Source organism: Phaenicophaeus curvirostris, chromosome 3 (assembly GCF_032191515.1).
Source record: "Phaenicophaeus curvirostris isolate KB17595 chromosome 3, BPBGC_Pcur_1.0, whole genome shotgun sequence".
Lineage (NCBI taxonomy): Eukaryota > Metazoa > Chordata > Aves > Cuculiformes > Cuculidae > Phaenicophaeus > Phaenicophaeus curvirostris.
In genome coordinates, this window is record NC_091394.1 from 95,198,694 (window position 1) to 95,216,872 (window position 18,179).

At 43.0% G+C, this 18,179-nt stretch overlaps 1 protein-coding gene across 5 annotated transcripts in view; it reads right to left on the reverse strand.

Moving 5' to 3' along the window:
- The window catches only part of SLC45A4 (solute carrier family 45 member 4), a 104,895-nt gene that overhangs the window by 50,314 nt on the left and 36,402 nt on the right, over positions 1 to 18,179 (reverse strand). The window contains exon 1 of one of the 5 annotated variants that reach the window (XM_069854732.1): positions 7,760 to 7,782. The exons of the other annotated variants lie outside the window; for them this stretch is intronic. The gene's annotated coding sequence lies outside the window, so the exon portion shown is untranslated. Of the gene's footprint in view, positions 1 to 7,759; positions 7,783 to 18,179 lie in introns of those variants that run through there. 5 annotated transcript variants of the gene reach the window in all.

Below are 18,179 nucleotides of genomic sequence, written 5' to 3' on the forward strand. Positions count from 1 at the left end.
CAATACCTTTAAAGCAGTAGTTAATATTTCAACAAAACAGGCAAGTAATGTATTCTGAAAACTATTCTGCAAGCAAATTGTTATAAAAGCGGCTCAAATTACTTGCAATCTTATCTGTTATACTTTTACTACCTATCTTCCATCTAGGCATAAGTCACAACATGACTACATGAAGCACAAAACAACTCATTACAGGCTTGACAAGGCTGTATCACAATAATCCTGTGCCTAAAATAGGTAGTGTTCACAGAAAGAGCACATGAATCATCAAAGAACCAGAGGAAAATTACTGCCTTTCTTTAGGGTTTTCTGAAGAAGAGTTACATAGTTCATACTTGTGGCTCAAAAAAAATTCAGTAGTTTTCTTTTCCTAGGTGCACAAAAAGCTCATGCGAGACAATTATGCAACACAATGCCTTGGGCAAATTACTTCTATCACACTTCTCAGCGTGTTTTGTAAGTTTAAGACTTAGTGGTCAACAAGCAGGGTTTTTGCATTTGTTATACCATCACCGGGAGGTCAGAAGGCTGGTAGCACACCCATCGATCTCAAAATAAATGGGTTCAGCAGCGATCCTGCCCCAGTTTTTAAGACTGAACTATTTTAAATGCATGTTTCCAGATATCTCTTTCTAACAAGGAATAGGAATGCAATGTTTGACAAGCAATTAGATTTTCTGAACCTGTGCCAGAGCATATGACTTGAGTTAAGCTGTGGAGCATGCAGCAAGTTCCAGGTAATCACACATATACTTTATATTAAGCACTAATAAAGCCTGGCAAGTAGATACAGTTAAATGGGCCTGATTAGATACCATGAGAAAATTTCAGCTCTTTAGGAGTTCTTCCTCTTTCTCTGCAGCTGTTAGGCAATACTTAAGGCATTTATTGGTGTAAGAAATAATTCTTTTCAGCAGCGTAGGTGTGCACTAGTTACAAAATCCTAAGTCCTGAAGGGAAAAATTAAGTATAGCCTAAGAGAAATTGGTGTGAACAAACTGAAAAGGATGGAACCAGTTCTGTCCAAACATTATTGAGTATCTAAGGGAATGCGTAGAGGCAAACTACTCCCTTCTCTCCTCCTGGTCTTTAAAGTGTATTGCTTTAACTCCCAATCACTTATCCAGCCATTTCATCTTCAAGATCTGCCTCTGGCATTCTCATTACTTTCTTTCACAAGTAAGTACACAGGTTGATCAAATGTTCTCAAATCACAGTGAAGAGCTGCATTCAGTTGCACTCACAGGAATTGTTTTCTAGCAATGGAGGAAATACTTGCGCTCAAACAAAGATTCTACAGTTTGAAAGAATTCCGTGCTTCTGATGCTGAAAGGATCATAAAATCACAGAATGGTTTGGGTTGGAAGGGAGGTAGAGGGTGAGAATCCCCTTCCTTGCCCTGCTGGCCACGCTTCTTTTGATACAGCCCAGGATACAGTTGGCTTTCTGGCCTGCGAGTGCACGTTGTTGGTTCATGTCAAGCTTCTCAACAATCAGCATCCCAAGTCCTTTTCCATGGGGCTACATTCAATCACATTGTCCCACATCTTGTATTGAAACTGTGGACTGCCCTGACCCAGCTGTAGGACCTTGCATTTGGTCTTGTTGAACTTCAACAAGGATGAAGAGATACCTTGAGCCACCACTGCATACAAATACCTTTTAATTATTTACCACAAACTTCATAAAGCAAAATAGCTAAGAAGCAATTCTTATAGAATTTAACTGGGCATTGATGATTCTGGTTGCGGTTGTCGTTGGATCAGTAACAGATCCCAATGTGACATTCTCTACGACACATCAAGAAACCAATAAACAACAAAAAAACGTAGGTGTACTCTTACTTCATGAAACAGTCAAATGTTCGACTGGGGAAAAGAAATGTGAGAGTCCAGAAGCCTTACACCTTAACCTCCTGCAGTTCTTCAATGAGTACATTCCTCAGACACATACTCTAGTAACCATACTCTAATGTTTCACCTGTGAATCATGTTAGGCTGGCAAGTCTATAGTTGCCCAGTCATTTCATTTATTTGTCAAATACTAGACTTTTCTGCCAAGTTGGTTGATGCTAAGATTTTCATGAAATCTGGGCAACCCCTGGAAAAGTTATCTAGATTGATTTAATTAAAGCTGTAATATTAGCACTGGAAAGAAAGACATTCTGAGTCTTTATTTAGTCCTCAGACTAAATAAACGTTTGGCTGAACACTTTTACTGCTATGTTGTAGAAAACTTCACTAGTTACTATTCCTTATATTAAATGTAAGATGAACACTGGGTTCTGCTTCAGCACCTGACTGGCTTGCAAAATGATACCTCAGCTGGGCTGTGCCTTATAAAGAGTAAAATGGCATTTGTCCAAGGACAACTACTAATGTTTTGAGTTCATATCCTCTGGTGCTCCACCACGCCAACAGACAAATAGCATGTTGCAGTGAAAGAGCTGCTTTTAAAAGCTAGGTAAGGCTGATGTTTCTCCCTCTGCAACCACCCTACAAAAACTTCTAAAGTCTAAAAATACGTTAAAAACATATCCATAAGATCACAAAATAATAAAATGGTTTGGGTTGTAGGTGACCTTAAAGATCAATCGAGTTCCAACACCCCTACCACGTGCAGGGACATCTCCCACTAGATCAGGCTACTCAAGGCCCCATCCAACCTGGCTTTGAACACCTCCAGGGAGAGGGCATCCACAACTTCCCTGTACAACCTGTGCCAGTGCCTCACCACCCTCATCATGAAGAATTTTTTCCTGATATCTAATCTAAATCTTCCTCGTTCCAACTTAAAGCCATTCTCCCTTCATCTATCACTACATACCTTTTGTTAAAAGTCACTCCCCAGCTTTCTTGTAGCCCCTTTCAGGTCCTGGAAGGTCACTATAAAGTCTTCCCGTAGCCTCCTCTTCTCCAGGCTGAACAAATCCAACTCTCTAAGCCTGTCCTCATATGGAAGGTGCTCCAGCCCTCTGATCTTCTTTGTAGCCGTCCGTCTGGACCCATTCCACCAGTTCCAAGTCCTTCCTGTGTTGGGGATTCCAGAACAGGATGCAGGACTCCAGTTGAGATCTCACAAGATATGAGCAGAGTGACAGAATCACCTCCCTTGACCTGCTGGCCACACTTCTTTTGACACAGCCCAGGATACAGTTGGCCTTCTGGGCTGCGAGTGTGCATTACCAGCTCACGTCGAGCATCTCATCAACCAACATCCCCAAATCCTTCTCTGCAGGGCTGCTCTCAATCACATCGTCTCCCAGAGTGTACTGAAATTGTGGATTGCTGACCTTGCTCTTGGCCTTGTGGAACCTCATGAGGTTCACACAGGCCCACTTTTTCAGCTTGTCCACATCCCGCTGGATGACATCTCACTGGTGTGACAACTGCACCACTCAGCTGCATGTCATCTGCAAATTTGCGGAGGGTGCACATATCTTGCTGTCTATATCATCAATGAAAATATTAAACAGCACTGGTCCAAGTACAGAGCCTTGGAGGACACCACTTCTCATGGACGCCAATCCAGCCAATTTTGTACAGATGACTCCCCCACAATTAGGTTTGTTCTACAGATCTGCAATAGGGGCAGCAGCAGCTGAACCAGATAAGATACTCCTTGCAGTACAAACCTAATCACTGCTTCACATTATAAAAGCAAACTATAGTTTTTCTGGGACAGCCAGTTTTGCTAGCAAGGGTAATTTTGGTTTACAGTCAGATGCTCGCATAAGAGTATTACAAAAGTTACGTTACCAGGTTATACTTCTTAGACCACAGGTTTCTCAATCACTTTCAGCTGGCATAAACAAGTACTTCCTCTAAAAGCAGCAGTCTTTTCTTCCTTTGCTTTGCCCCAGGTTCCTTACTCCCACCCCTTCCTGCACAGCCACACAAGTACCTAAATAGTGTAACTGATCTAGGTTGAAAACTAACCAGACAAAAACACGTCCAAGAAGCTAAAAAAAAATCCTTCAAAAGTCAGGTTGGTTTTACTGCAGCCCAGAAAAGCCAACTGAATCCTGGCCTGCACCCAAAGAAGTGTGGTCAGGAGGGTGAGGGAAGGGATTCTGCTCTCATGAGACTCCCACCTGAAGTCCTGTGTCCAGTTCTGGAACCCCCAACATAAGAAGGAAATGAAACTCCTGGAACGGGTCCAGAGAAAGCCACAAAAATGATCCAAGGGCTGGAGCCCCTCTGCTATGAGGACAGGCTGAGAGGGTTGTTCAGCCTGTGGAAGAGAAAGCTGCAGGGAGATCTTAGCAGGGCCTTGCAGTACCTGAAGAGGGCCTTCAAAAAGCTGGAGAGGGACATTTTACAAGAGCATGTAGTGATAGGATGAGGAGTAATTGATTTAAATTGGAAGGTGAAGATTCAGATTAGACATTAGGAAAAAATTCTTCACAATGCAGTTGGTGAGGCACTGGCACAGGTTGCCAAGGGAAGTTGTGGATGCTCCCTCCCTGGAAATGTTCAAGGCCAGGCTGGATGAGACCGTGAGCAGCCAGATCCAGCGGGAGGTGTCCCTGCCCATGGTAGGGGTTTGGAAGTGGATGATCATTAAAACCACCCTATGATTCTATCTGATTGCATGGCTGCATGAATCCATAGCAACATAAAGGGCACAGGAGGAACAGGGGCAGCTGGAAGTATTAGCTTGGGTAGCAACATCTGAAGTGCATGTGAAATAGCAGCTCACACAGAAAAGAAATTGTCAGGGGATCCCTGTAGCTATAAGGTGAAAAGGCAGACTCACCCGCTCAGCTCAAGAGGCCTCCTTTACAGCAGGATCTTTAGTCATGCTGTGAGGGCTATCACATATTCTGCCTCCTAATACTTGCCAGATACAAGGTAGAACAACACTTGCTTAGCCAAGAGGCAGCTATATTCTCCCTGGTTGTTCTGTGGCTCTGTTGCTAATTATTAGCAGCTGTTTACAGTAACAGAACAGGCCACAGGGGAAATGTCTTTGGCCCATGTCACAACTCCAGCGTTCAGCCACTGCTGGTGAGGGGTCTGGAGCACAAGTCTTATCAGGAGCGGCTGTGGGAGCTGGGGTTGTTTAGTCTGGAGAAAAGGAGACTAAGGGGAGACCTTTTCGCTCTCTACAACTGCCTGAAAAGAAACTGTAGTGAGGCAGGTGTTGGTCTCTCCTCCCTGGTAGCCAGTGACAGGACAAGAGGAAATGGCTTCAAGATGCACCAGGGGAGATTTATGTTGGATATTAGGAGGAATTTCTTGACTCAAAGGGTTGTCAAGCATTGGAACAGGCTGCCCAGGGAGGTGGTTGTGACCACCCCTGGAGGTGTTTAAAAGATGAGTAGATGTCCTACTTGGGGAATGTGGTCCAGGAGCAGACTTAGCAGCTCCGGATCAATTGTTGGACTCAATGATCTTAAAAGTCTTTTCCAACTGAAAGCATTCTGTGATTCTACGCAAGGATGCCATGCCTAAGCAACCCTATGACTGACACCAAAAAAAGGCTAAGATATTTAACAAATTCATCTTGAAACATAAGATTTAAACCAAAAAAAAAAGCCACTTGAAACAGCACAGTGCTTTTGCATGCTTTTGAGGCTACCATGAAATTTAGGCCACCAAAGCAAGGTCTGGGAGAGGGAAAATCATTCTGTAGCACACTGGGAATGAAGACGCTATGTAACAGTCCATCTCGCACTGAGAAGGAGCATTTTGTTTCCACTTCTTGCAATGGAAATGTTTACCTGCCCTTGGGACTCTTCGCATGCTGTAATCCAGTTGCTGTCTTTTACAATGTCTGCCCTGCTGTTGCCTAAGCTAAGGCATAACCTTTGAAAAACATATTCATCTAAGAGAAATAAATGATTCTGGCAGCTTTTCTATAATTGAGGCTGAAGGGCTGGCATCCTTGACTCCCCCGGTGAATCCATAATAATATCCAAAACAGAATCCCTCCCCAATATAAGAGTGTGTGCTGCTTCATTTTGAAAGAGTTAAAGAAGACTTATTGCGCCCTTTCCTTGGTATGTATACAAAATTCCAGAAATTATTAAAACCTGATGTAAACAGGCTTCCAGCTCCAGCCCTGCTGACATTAAATCTTCCATAGGGTATCCTGCCTACTTCTCTCTGTACAGCATGGCCTTGACTAGAAGCCCACTTACTTTCTTGGGACCCTCTTTCCATCCCCTTCCAGTTTAAAAATGATCAAGAACAAGATTCTAGCTCATACTGGAAGATGCAGTCACAGATGGCAACCTGTGCATGACAACCCCCTTGATGGGCTTTATGTTGCCCAAGCACACAGGGAGGAACAGAAAGTTAAGACCTAAGGTGGAAAGATGACAGTCCTCATGACACAGAATCATAGAATGGTTTGGGCTGGAAGAAACCTTAAAGATCACCCAGTTCTAACTCTCCTGCCATGCGCAGGGACACCTCCCTCTACACCAGGCTGCTCAAGGCCCCACCTAACCTGCCCTTGAACGCTTCCAGGGATGGGGCAACTTCCCTGGCCAACCTGTGCCAGTGCCTCACCACCATCAGCCTGAAGAATTTCTTTCTAATGTCTACTCTAAATCTTCCCCATCCAATTTAAAGCCATTTCCCAATCCTATCACTACATGCCCCTGGAAAAAGTCCCTCCCAAGCTTTTTTGTAGGTCCCCTTTCAAGTACTGGAAGACTGCTACAGGGTCTCCTTGCAGCCTTCTCTGCTGCTGGCTGAACAACAACAATGCTCTCAATCTGTCCTCATAGCAACGGTGCTCCAACCCCTCATAATCTTCGTGGCCTCCTCTGGACCTATTCCAACACTTCCATATCCTCCTTCTATTGAGGATTTCAGAACTGGACACAGGACTCCAGGTGGGGCCTCACGAGAGTGGAGTAGAATAACCTGAATAACCTCCCTCGCCCTGCTGGCCACACTTCTTTGGGTGCAGCCCAGGATGCAGTTGGCTTTCTGGGCTGCAAGCACACATTGCACATCAGGGAGAACATCTTTGTAAGACAGCTATTATTCCTCATTCTTTATATTTTGGGGGCTAATGTAATTTCCACAGACTGATTATATTACTGGGAAAAAGACGTAGGAAACCATGGTTCTTTATGAAATTACTGAAACAATTCTGGGAAGCCATCTTTTTAAAAGGGATACAGAATTTAATGTGAGACAGACTTTATTCAGTGGATTGGATATTATACTGCTCCCTAAAGGCATGGGCTGTTACTAATATTAAATCAGATTACATTGTTAAATCACTGCTGCTGCTGTTTTTAGTAGGAAATACTTCATTTTCTTAAAGTGGGGAGGTAGCATTATCTGATTAAACTTATTTTTTGTTCTACTACTAGGTAAAAAACTTCATATATGCTTATTAGTGCAGATACATTAAATAAGTAAGCTGCTAAGGTGGTGTGGGCATAAATAGCAATAGAGAAGCCTTCCCAGCTAGCAGAAAACGTAACAACTGGGACCAGTGGTGCAGGTAAAACAGACACTAAGATGCAGTTCCACACTACAGCAAAGACACAAGAATGCCTTATTTGTGACAGCTGCATCCAAGCAGCAGGTTCTGCCCACAGAATTAGAGCAGGATAAGAGCAAGATAGCAAGTACTAACAGCAATGTACTTTCAAAACAAAAAAATAACAACCTAGTCACCACATAAAGAACTCTAAAGCTCACAGGGAAAGAGATCACTCAGGCCAGTCTGCAGATACACTGTCATGGTCTGATGCTGCTGCAGATAACTTGAGGTAAGAAAATGCTCTCACTTGGTCAGATAGGCCCAGGCAAACTTCAGTCTGGCACGACCTCGGTGTGGCCCATCTTAGGCAAGTCCTACTAAAGATCCTCAAATTTTTAAACCACGTTGAACACAAGTATCATCTCCCATCAGACTTAAATTGATTTATTCCCTCTGTCTCAATGAGGACAACAGAGGAGAACAAAATTAAGGCTATCATCAAGGAACATGTTAATACATTACCAAGTGGATTACCTGGAATGATCTTACCCTCCTACAGCAGAAAGGACAATGTCTATCCCAGTGGGGCTGGTGGTGCAAGAATAATCGTATCAGCACATTGTTGCCACTAGCATATTTTTTTGCAAGTTCTTTTACCAAGGTGGGAAACGCAGTAATACCAGCATAACTATTTACACATTACTCTCAAGAAAATAGGTTGAGACCAGTTATTTGCATGATACCATATGCCAACTGCACCCTGGGTTGCATCCAAAGCGTGGCCAGCAGGTTGAGGAAGGTGACACTCCCGCTCTACACTGCTTTCATGAGACCCCACCTGGAGTACAGTGTCCAGTTCTGGAATCCCCAGCATAAGAATGATATGGAAGTGTTGGAACAGGCCCAGAGGAGGGTCACAAAGATCATCAGAGGGCTGGAGCACCTCTGCCATGAGGACAGGCTGAGAGAGTTGGGGTTGTTCAGTCTGAACAAGAGAAGGCTGCAGGGAGACCTTATAGCAGCCTTCCAATACCTTAAGGGGGCAACAGGAAAGCTGGGGATGGACTTCACACAAAGGCAGGTAGTGACAGGATAAGGGAGAATGGCTTTAAATTGGAAGGGGAAAGACTTAGATTAGGCATTAGAAATTCTTCATGATACTGATAGTGAGGCACTGTCACAGGCTGCCCAGGGAATTTGTGAATTCCCCTTCCAGGAAGTGCTCAAGGCCAGGCTGGATGGGGCTTTGAGCAGCCTGATCTAGTGGGAGGTGTCCCTGCGCATGGCAGGGGGGTTGAGACTGGATGATCTTTAAGGTCCCTTCCAGACCAAACCATTCTATGAAAAAAACAGTCAAGCCAGGACCAATTATTTAATTGGCATATGCAAAGTTAGATATTCCTTGCAGATGTTACTGTACCTACGATGAAGGGTGCAATACTTTATTTTCATATACTGGCATTTATATTCACTGCTCTGAAAAATCTGCAGGGTGATTTTTCAGGCTGTAAATGCTTAAGAAACCCAAATATTGCCAGAATATGTATTAGACGATTACAGATGCTATTCAGAAGATCAAGACATAAAAGAGCAGGCATAGATCTTCATAAGCTGACATCCTCTAGCATATCATTAGCATCTGTAAAGTCTAACTCATTGACATTATCCCCAATTACCAGCTCCTAAATGCGTTATCATCATTCAGCCTCTGAAAACCCTGTGAAAGTAGCTTTCAAAAGCACCCATAGAACTTCGTTCACCCTCCAGCAAAGATGTTAGGTTTTGGCTGGATTTTACTAACTCTGAGGAAAGGTTCTTCACTCAGAGGGTGGTGGATCACTGAAACCGGGTCTCCAGGAAAGCAGTAATGGTGCCAAGCCTGAAAATATTCAAGAAGCATTTGGACAATGCTCTCAGACACATGGTGTGAATGCTGGGTTTGTCCAGGGACAGGAGTTGGACTTGATGATCCTTGGGGATCCCTTTGAACTGAGGTCATTCTATGATTCTATGAAATAATTACTCTCTCAGAAGGAAACCAAAACAACACAGAAGAGGGTTTCTCACATTTCAGATCCTCTGAAGGGTTTGTAAACAACTATATATAACTGGTCATATCACACCACACTGATTTTTTGCCTTCTTTGAGTGGACTCACAAATCTCTTGGTACATCACCACTGTGACAGCTTGGTAATAAGCAAGTGTTTAGAACCTAACCTGTGCAGTTCCAGCCTGTGCTGAACCAGCATGATTGCTTGAAGCGATCTCTTATAGGTGTAAAGGGAGAGATCTTTTCCATTCCACCTCTTCCCCACCCTGGCTTCACATAGCTTCCCTCTGCCTGGGCCAAGTAAAATATTCTAACATCACCTGATGAGGTGTTAGATGGAGTATTGAAAGAAAGGAATAAATGTGTTTAGAGATGTTATTTCTTTCTTACTTCCTCCCTGGCATCCAAGGAGGCCTGCTTCCCCCTTAACACAACCACACTGCACAGGGTGTGGTAAAATAGGTACTCCTCAGCCCCACGGTCTTCAGCCTGTGACACATTAAGTGGTATGAACAGAGGAAACAGCTACAGATTGGAGCAGAGGTGTTGTGGTGCATCACAAGCCTACAGTAAACACGATCACTGCCACCCTTTTGAAGCACAAATGATTACAAACAAGCAATGAGAAAGCACACACTGTAAAAATCGCAGCTATAGCTGTGATCCCTGCTCCAGTTTTTCAGGCTGTCCCAAATACCAGCATGACAAACACATTTATGTTCATTGCCATGAAACAGAATTATTTGATTTAGTTCCTCTGTTTAAATAAACACTTGAACTAGCCTAACATGGTGTCCAGTTCTGGAATGCTCAACATAGGAAGGATATGGAACTGTTGGAACAGGTCTGGGGTGGGGGGCTGGAGCACCTCTGCCATGAGGACAGGCTGAGAGAGTTGGAGTTGTTCAGTCTGAACAAGAGAAGGCTGCAGGGAGACCTTATAGCAGCCTTCCAGTACCTGAAGGGGGCCTACAGGAAAGCTGGGGAGGGATCTTTTCCACAGGCATGGAGCGATAGGGCAAGGGAAAATGGCTTTTAAATTGGAAGAGGAAAGATTTAGATTAGACATGAGGAAGAAATTCTTCACAATGAGGATGGTGAGATACTGGCAGAGGTTGCCCAGGGAAGTTGTGGATGCCCCATCCCTGGAGGTGTTCAAGGCCCCATTGGATGAGGCCTTGAGCAGCCTGGTCCAGTGGGAGGTGTCCCTGCCTGTAGCAGAGGGGTTGGAACTGGATGATCTTTAAGGACCATTCCAAGTCAAACCATTCTATGATTCTATATTTTAAGTGAGGTGTAAGATAAAGAACCAAAATTAATAATCCCCTCTTAACATCAATAAGTGAATAAATCTTAAGGATGGCAGAGAACTACTGTTTGGCCCATACTATGGACAGACCTGTGCTCAGACAGTTTGCATCACCACGCTGATTTCAGACCATGCCTACAGCACATGGGAATACAGTAAGAACTTCCACAAGCAGTACTCTAAGCAAAGTAGGTGAAACACAGCATTAAAGAGTAACAACTTGTAGGATAAAGGTATGCAGGGAATAAACAGATGACACTTCAGCCAATATAGTGTTTTTACAAACCATCTTTTTAGAGAATATTAGAGCAAGGAATGGGATTCAGACAGCTGGTTTATAAGCAGCCCTGTAGAAAACCAGTGGCCACATCTAAGAACAGCATGAACAAGATGTATTTTGATTTTAGACTATGAACGAATGCTATTTCAGTAATGTGTTTTGCTCAGCTGTAACTGTTAGAACTGGCAGGATAAGATATTTACTGACACACACACTAAAATAATAAGAGGCTACAAGTGCTTGGCAGCTGGACTTGATATGTAAAGACCTGCTAGCAGGGAAATATTTAGAGGACACAGACCTCTTCCACTTGTGACTTTGCAGAACTACAACACACTTGGCAGAAGCTTGTCAGAATTTCGCATTTTTACCTAATTTGGGGATGACTGTCAGTCACTCTCCTCTTGTACGATGCAGAAGCTCCAGCACCGATGCCACTTTAACAGCATACATCTGGACCACTACAGGATGAGACTTCAGGCAGTTCTGTGCCAAAGCTGAAGTGATTTTATAGCCTGCTGTCATATTGGTGCAATCACTACAGCAGTTCTTAACAGCTGACAGGCACCTCTGGCAGGTGAAAATGAAGGCAAACACATCTCAAGACTCTAGGTTAAGTCCTGTCATTGTTCAGACAATTTGATCAAGCTCTGTCAGACCATCAACTTTAGCTTGCTGCAAAAGCTGTCATCCTTCACGGGAAGTTTTACAGATGACCTAAGGACTCCTTTAGGGACAAAGCTCCACTGGGAGATGGGGACAGATCTCACCCATGCAACTGTGTTATTATAGGATCTCATGTGTAGATCTTGCATCCCTTTAACAGAGACACTTTCCAGGGTCAGAGTGGTTAAAAGGAATCAGCATAATGGTCTCATCAGCTGCACTACAAATATTTTGTTATAAGCCAGCAAGGGATATCACAAGCAGGCCATGTAGGCAGTAGAGATGCTAACCTACCTTTAGACAGCTGGAATACTGGTTGACCATATAAACTACTCAATTACCTCCTCCCTCAAACAGCCAAACCCACAGTAAATGCCATTTGGAAAGCATCTAATCTCTCACAAGCATTTTCTGTTGGAGGTTACTATCAGATATGAAGCTTTAAATTATGTAAGACATCCTCTGTGAAACAATCTTACACTCGCTAAAGCAGCTTTTCTTGAATGTCCATAAATGCAAAACATTACTGCAATAGTTTCTACTGAATTAGGCAGGCTGCTTCTATTAGGAGGAGAGTTTCTTTGCATAAAAAGGGTATTTGAAGTCAACAACTTGGGCTGCATCAAAAGAAGCATGGCCAGCAGGTCCAGGGAAGTGATTCTTCCACCCTTCTCTGCTCCCATGACACCCCACCTGGAGCACCACATCCAGTTCTGGAATGCTGAAAAGACAGATATGGAACTATTGGAATGGGTCCTGAGAGTGGGACAAAAAGATGATTTGAGGGCTGGAACACCCCTGCTAAAAGGACAGGCTAAGAGAGTTGGGGTTGTTCAGCCTGGAAGAGAGAAGGCTCCAGGAAGACCTTCCTGAAAGGGGCTGCAGGAAAGCTGAGGAAGGACTTCTGACAAGGGCATGGAGTGACAGGATGAGAAGGAATGGCTTTAAATAGGAATGGGGAAGATTTAGATTAGACACTAGGAAGAAATTCTTCATGATGGGGGTGGTGAGACATTGGTTGCTCAGGGAAGCTGCGGATGTCCTCTCCCTGGATGTGTTCAAGACCAGGTTGGCCTTGAGCAGCCTGGTCTGGTAGGAGGTGTTCCTGCCCCTGGTAGGGGGGGTGGGATGGGATGATAGCTAAGGTTGCTTCTAACCCAAATCCCTTTGAGAGCTACAAGGATGATCAGAAGGCTGGAGCACCACCCATACAAGGACAGGCTGAGAGAGTTGGAGTTGTTCAGACTGGAGAAGAGAAGGCTCCAAGGAGACCTCATAGTGACCTTCCAGTACCTGAAGGGGGCCTACAAGAAAGCTGGGGAATGACATTTTACGAAGGCTTGTAGTGATAGGACTAGGAGGAATGGCTATAAATTGGAGAGAGGCAGTTTTAGAATAGACATAAGGAGGAAATCCTTCACAATGAGGGTGCCGAGGCACTAGAATAGGTTGCCCAGCCAAGTTTTGGCTGCCCCATCCCTGGAAATGTTCAAGGCCAGGCTGGATGGGGTCTTGGGCAGCCTGATCCAGTGGAAGGTGCCCCTGCCCATCACAGGGGGGTTAGAACTAGATGATCTTTAAGGTCCCTTCCAACCCAAACCATTCTATGAATCTATGATCCTTACCGGCCCCTTCCAACTCAAGTCATTCTATGATCCTACCTAACCTTGTCAGAAGAGTTCTAGACCTTCAGACTATTTCTTTAAAGAACTGCTCTACTTTTAACTGAATACCTTCTCTTATCAGTTTATTCTGGTACAAGATAGTGGCTTGGCTTCCAGCTCTGTTCCCATGAAAATAGTTAACACTTACAGGATTCCATTCTCAACAGAACTAGCTGAATCCATTCATCACATGTGGATGTGATAAGGGATAGCACATTTTCCCTTGAACTATTTTGCTGCTTTGGGCTGGTTTCCTCACTGTTTGCAAGGTGTTTATAGACAGCAATTTGGAATTAAGCAATTTGTTCTTTATGTTAAGAAATAACTTCATCATGTACTCAGCAAAGTCCCTGAAGCACAGGCAAAGGTTGTTACCTTGGTATAGTAATGTCCATATTAGCCTAAAGTGCTTTAAGTGTTACACTTGCTTAAAGCACTTGGCTGCTAGGATCACACAAACAATAAATACCAAAGTGAGTGCAGCTTTGTGCAACTGGCAGTTGTCCAGGTTAAACTGTGGTGACATTAATTTTCCCTAGAGTTTCTAAAAAGTTTGCTGTAAGCAACTTGACAGATCAGGTGGTTTGTTACAGGCCTTCACTGGTTCCAGTTAGTCACTCTTTGAATCATAGAATCACAGAATGGTTTGAGTTGAAAGGGACCTTAAAGATAATAAAGTTACACCCCCACTCACCATGGGTGGGGACACCTACCCATGGATCAATTCTTCCACAAAAAACAAACACAAAACAACCTACTTGGAACCACATGAAGATTTTAATAAATTAACAGTTATGTAGGATTTCACAGATCTCTTATTAATAATCAGTAGTAGGTGCTATGCATCCCTGCATTAAGGGTCAGGAGACATTATATGAGACCACTAAAAAAGTAGGTAGGACATTCAGATGGACTTAGAGAACACTGGCTTCCAGAACTGCTGCACCTGACTCAGTTTTCCTAAGTAGGGTTTCAGCTTTCTAGTGTTGGTCTCACTCAGTAAGAGTGGATTTACTGAACAGAGTTCTGTAAAGACTGCAAAGGAGAGTCCAAAATAATACCAAAACAACCCAACAAACACATATTCAAACACTGCTCCTGCTAGCAGGTCAGCTAGAAAAGGAATTGCTCAACTTTCAGGAAGACCTGGGGATTAGAGTAGAGAAGCTGAACCCAAGTCAGAACCCTGCTGAAAAGAGATATTCTTATTTCTGTTCTGGTGTTATAGGAGAGGTGAGGATCACCTGACATGACTAATGATTCCTCATCAAGCACAACAACATTCAATTGAACACTTCAGCAAGCAAAACATGCTGCATGTAAACAGACTGAGCCAACTAGATAAAGCTGGGTGAGAAAGAACAGAAACTGAAAGAGCCATAAGACAACTACAAGTCTGAAAAGCCTAAGCTTATTCTACTTACAGGGTTGACAGTAGGTTTCAAATGTAAAAGCTGTTGAAAGGACAACATAAAGCAATCTCTCCATCAGAGAAGTAATGATTGACCCAAGTTACAATTGGGATTACAGCATATTCTCTATGTGCTCTCCAGAACAGAAGTGTTATTATCCATCATGAAAATGACAAAAAGCAGATTCACTCTTTCCCTGCCACACTCCTTGTAGCTTTCTCACAGCTCTACAAGCTGAGGTTGCTTCAATTCTTACATCTTCAGCTGTAAGCACACACACACTTGCGTGGCTACCAGATTCCACAAAGGCACATTCACACATCCCACATGTCTAGTTTTGTGCCTTCACAATAAGACAGGAAGCTGGGAAGGAAAACTATTCAGTTCTCATAGCATGTGATCAAGAAAATACATTTAGTACTTTACTACCAAAGATCTTAAAGTTGATGCAAGTTACTGGTCAGGGAAGTATTTGGCATTTTACATTTTGGTCACTTGTCAGACAGAAGAAGCCCTTGGTGTGAAAAAGATATCACAATTGTTGAGCTTATTTTAATGAAAAATATAGCTTCTCCTTCTGGGCTGTATCTTATTTTGGCAGCTTTACTGAGAATGCTGTGCTTAGTCATTTTACTTTTCCAGTTACAGTACTAGCTTATGCAATAATGTAATGTGTTTATTGTTTGAACAATCACCTGCCAGATTTTTGGTAGGAATAAGATTTGATTAAAGCAGCGAGCAGTTAAACTTAACATACACTTAAATGTTTTAGGTTTCAGGAACCTAAATGCACTTGAAATACCTTAATATTGCTTTGTGCAGCAGTCAAGATTTAATAGACAAAACAGGGACACCACATCCCTGTTATCTTATTTAAGTGAAATGTGTTTATTATCCTGTAGGAGATATTTTTTGTTGTTCTTCCAGTAGTATATTTCTAAGTTCAACGTATTTCCTCTATAAAAATATATCTGCAAAATGAATGGGCAGACTTGTGACTTATGACCTTTCCTGGATAAGTACAGATCCCCATGTAGTTAAACAGCCATAGTTCAAGAGGTCACCTCTGTTTTGTTTTAAACCTTTTTTTTTTTATCATCCAAAAGATACTTAAATTTCAAATTTTCAGTTCCCCATTAAAACAGCCATTATGTGACACGTTGCTATCCTTTGCTTGCATTCTGGTTTTAAATCAAGTTACAGTGAATTTAAGTTAACTTCATTGGAGTAGACTGTTAGCAGAGAACAAACTGATTTACTAGGAAAAAATGAAACCTGCAGGAAAAGAATTCATGTGGTGTCTGTAAATATTTTCCTGCTTATAAACACTGCAGTTCATACTGACTACAGATAGCCCCAGAGCTTTGGCTAGAAACACTTTCTCAGCTCACATTCCTTTGAGGACTTAGTATGCCCTTGGTCACCACTCATCACACACAGTCTGGAGTAAAAGGATGAATATAAAAATCACAGAATCATTTAGGCTGGAAAAGAATCTTAAGAACATCAATTCCAGCCCTCAACACTGCAACTCCACCACTAAATCACATCCCTAAGCCCATCAGCATGTCTTTTAAATACTATCAGGGATGGTGACTCCTCAACTTCCATAGGCAGCCTGTTCTGATGTTTGACAACCCTTTCAGTGAAAAACAAATATTCCTAACATCCAGTCTAAACCTCCCCTAGCTCAACTTGAAGCCATTTCTTCTTGTTCCACTGTTCGTTAATTGGGAGAAGGGACTGACACCTACCTTGCTGCAATATCCTTTCTATGTGTATGCAAAGCTGATAATACCATTGATATGAATTTACTGGGGTGAAGATATAATTTCACATGTAATTATAAGGTCATGTGCAACAAAAACAGCCCAAAAGACATTATACATTTGCAGCTGTCATCTAGGTTGAGAAGGACTAGCTAAAAATAAAAAATTACAGAATATTCCATAAAATAGTGATTTATAGAGTTGTAGAATGGTTTAGGTTAGAAGGGACCCAAAAGATCATCCAGTACCAAGTCCCCTGCCATGGGTACAGGCAGGGACAGCTTCTACCAGGTCAGGCTGCCCAAGGCCCCATCCAGCCTGGCCCAAACACCTCCACAGATGGGGCATTCACACAATTACATCCTTTATTTTCCCTGATGAAAGAATACATACTCTGTATTCAACCAGGCTTAAACCTTCACTGGCCTGGAGTGCAAACTCCTGCAAATAAAGTGTTACTAGCTGTCAAGACATAGGACTGAAATTAGTACAAACACAAGTTTCCCTGATTCAGTGTGAAATGTTAATTCCTACCAAAGAAAACAATGCCATCAAACCAGGCTCCAGTTTACTTTAGGAAACACATAGGGTAACATACCCAGCCACCTGAGTAGGATCTTGAGTGTCTTGATCCCAGATGTCTTTGCTGGTTGGTAAATAAACTGAACACATGTATGTGCCTTCTCACATGCTTTCTATTAAACACTTCCTACCCTGAGGAGCAGGTGTGACTGCCATTTGCTGTAATTAAGTTGGTTTCAGAAGTGTTGGCAGATATACACTCAAGTCATATTCCAAATCCCACTAGATCACAAACAGTGATACTTGCCTGTCACATTGGATACATCCTCCCCACATATGCCTGGAGAGAAACAGCACACCTAACTGATGAGAAAAGCTACCCAGACTTTCAGGCTTTCCCTACACAATCTGCAGTTTCAGTCTGCGCATATCCTTCTACCTAGCAGTCTGGGGAACATAGATAAAACAGTAAACTACAAGCCCAGATATAAACAATCCAAGATGCATTCGTTGGTCACGTAAGCCACCTATATTTTATTCTTTCCTGCAAGGTTGGAAGAGTCATAGGATCACTTGGTTGGAAAAGACCTTTGAGATCAAGTCCAACCACATCTGCCCACTATTAAACCATATCCCTGAACACTTAATCTACCAATCTTTTCAAGACCTCCTGGTATGGTGACTCAACCTCTTCCAGTGAAGAAATTTTTCCTGATGTCTAATCTGAACCTCCCCTGGTGCAATTTCAGGCCATTTCCTCTCATCCTGCTACTTGGGAGAAGAGACCAACACCCATCTCATTACAACATCCTTTCAGGGAGCTGTAGAGAGCAATAAGGTCTGTCAGCCTCCTATTCTCTAGGCTAAACAACCCTAGGTCCCTCAGCTGCTCCTCATAAGACTTATTCTCCAGCCCCTTCACCAGCTTCATTGCCCTTCTCTGGATGCACTCCAGCACCTCAAAGCCTTTCTTGTAGTAAGGGGCCCAAAAGAGAACACAGTATTCAAGTCATAGCTTCACCAACACTGAGTACAGGGGGACAACCATTTCCC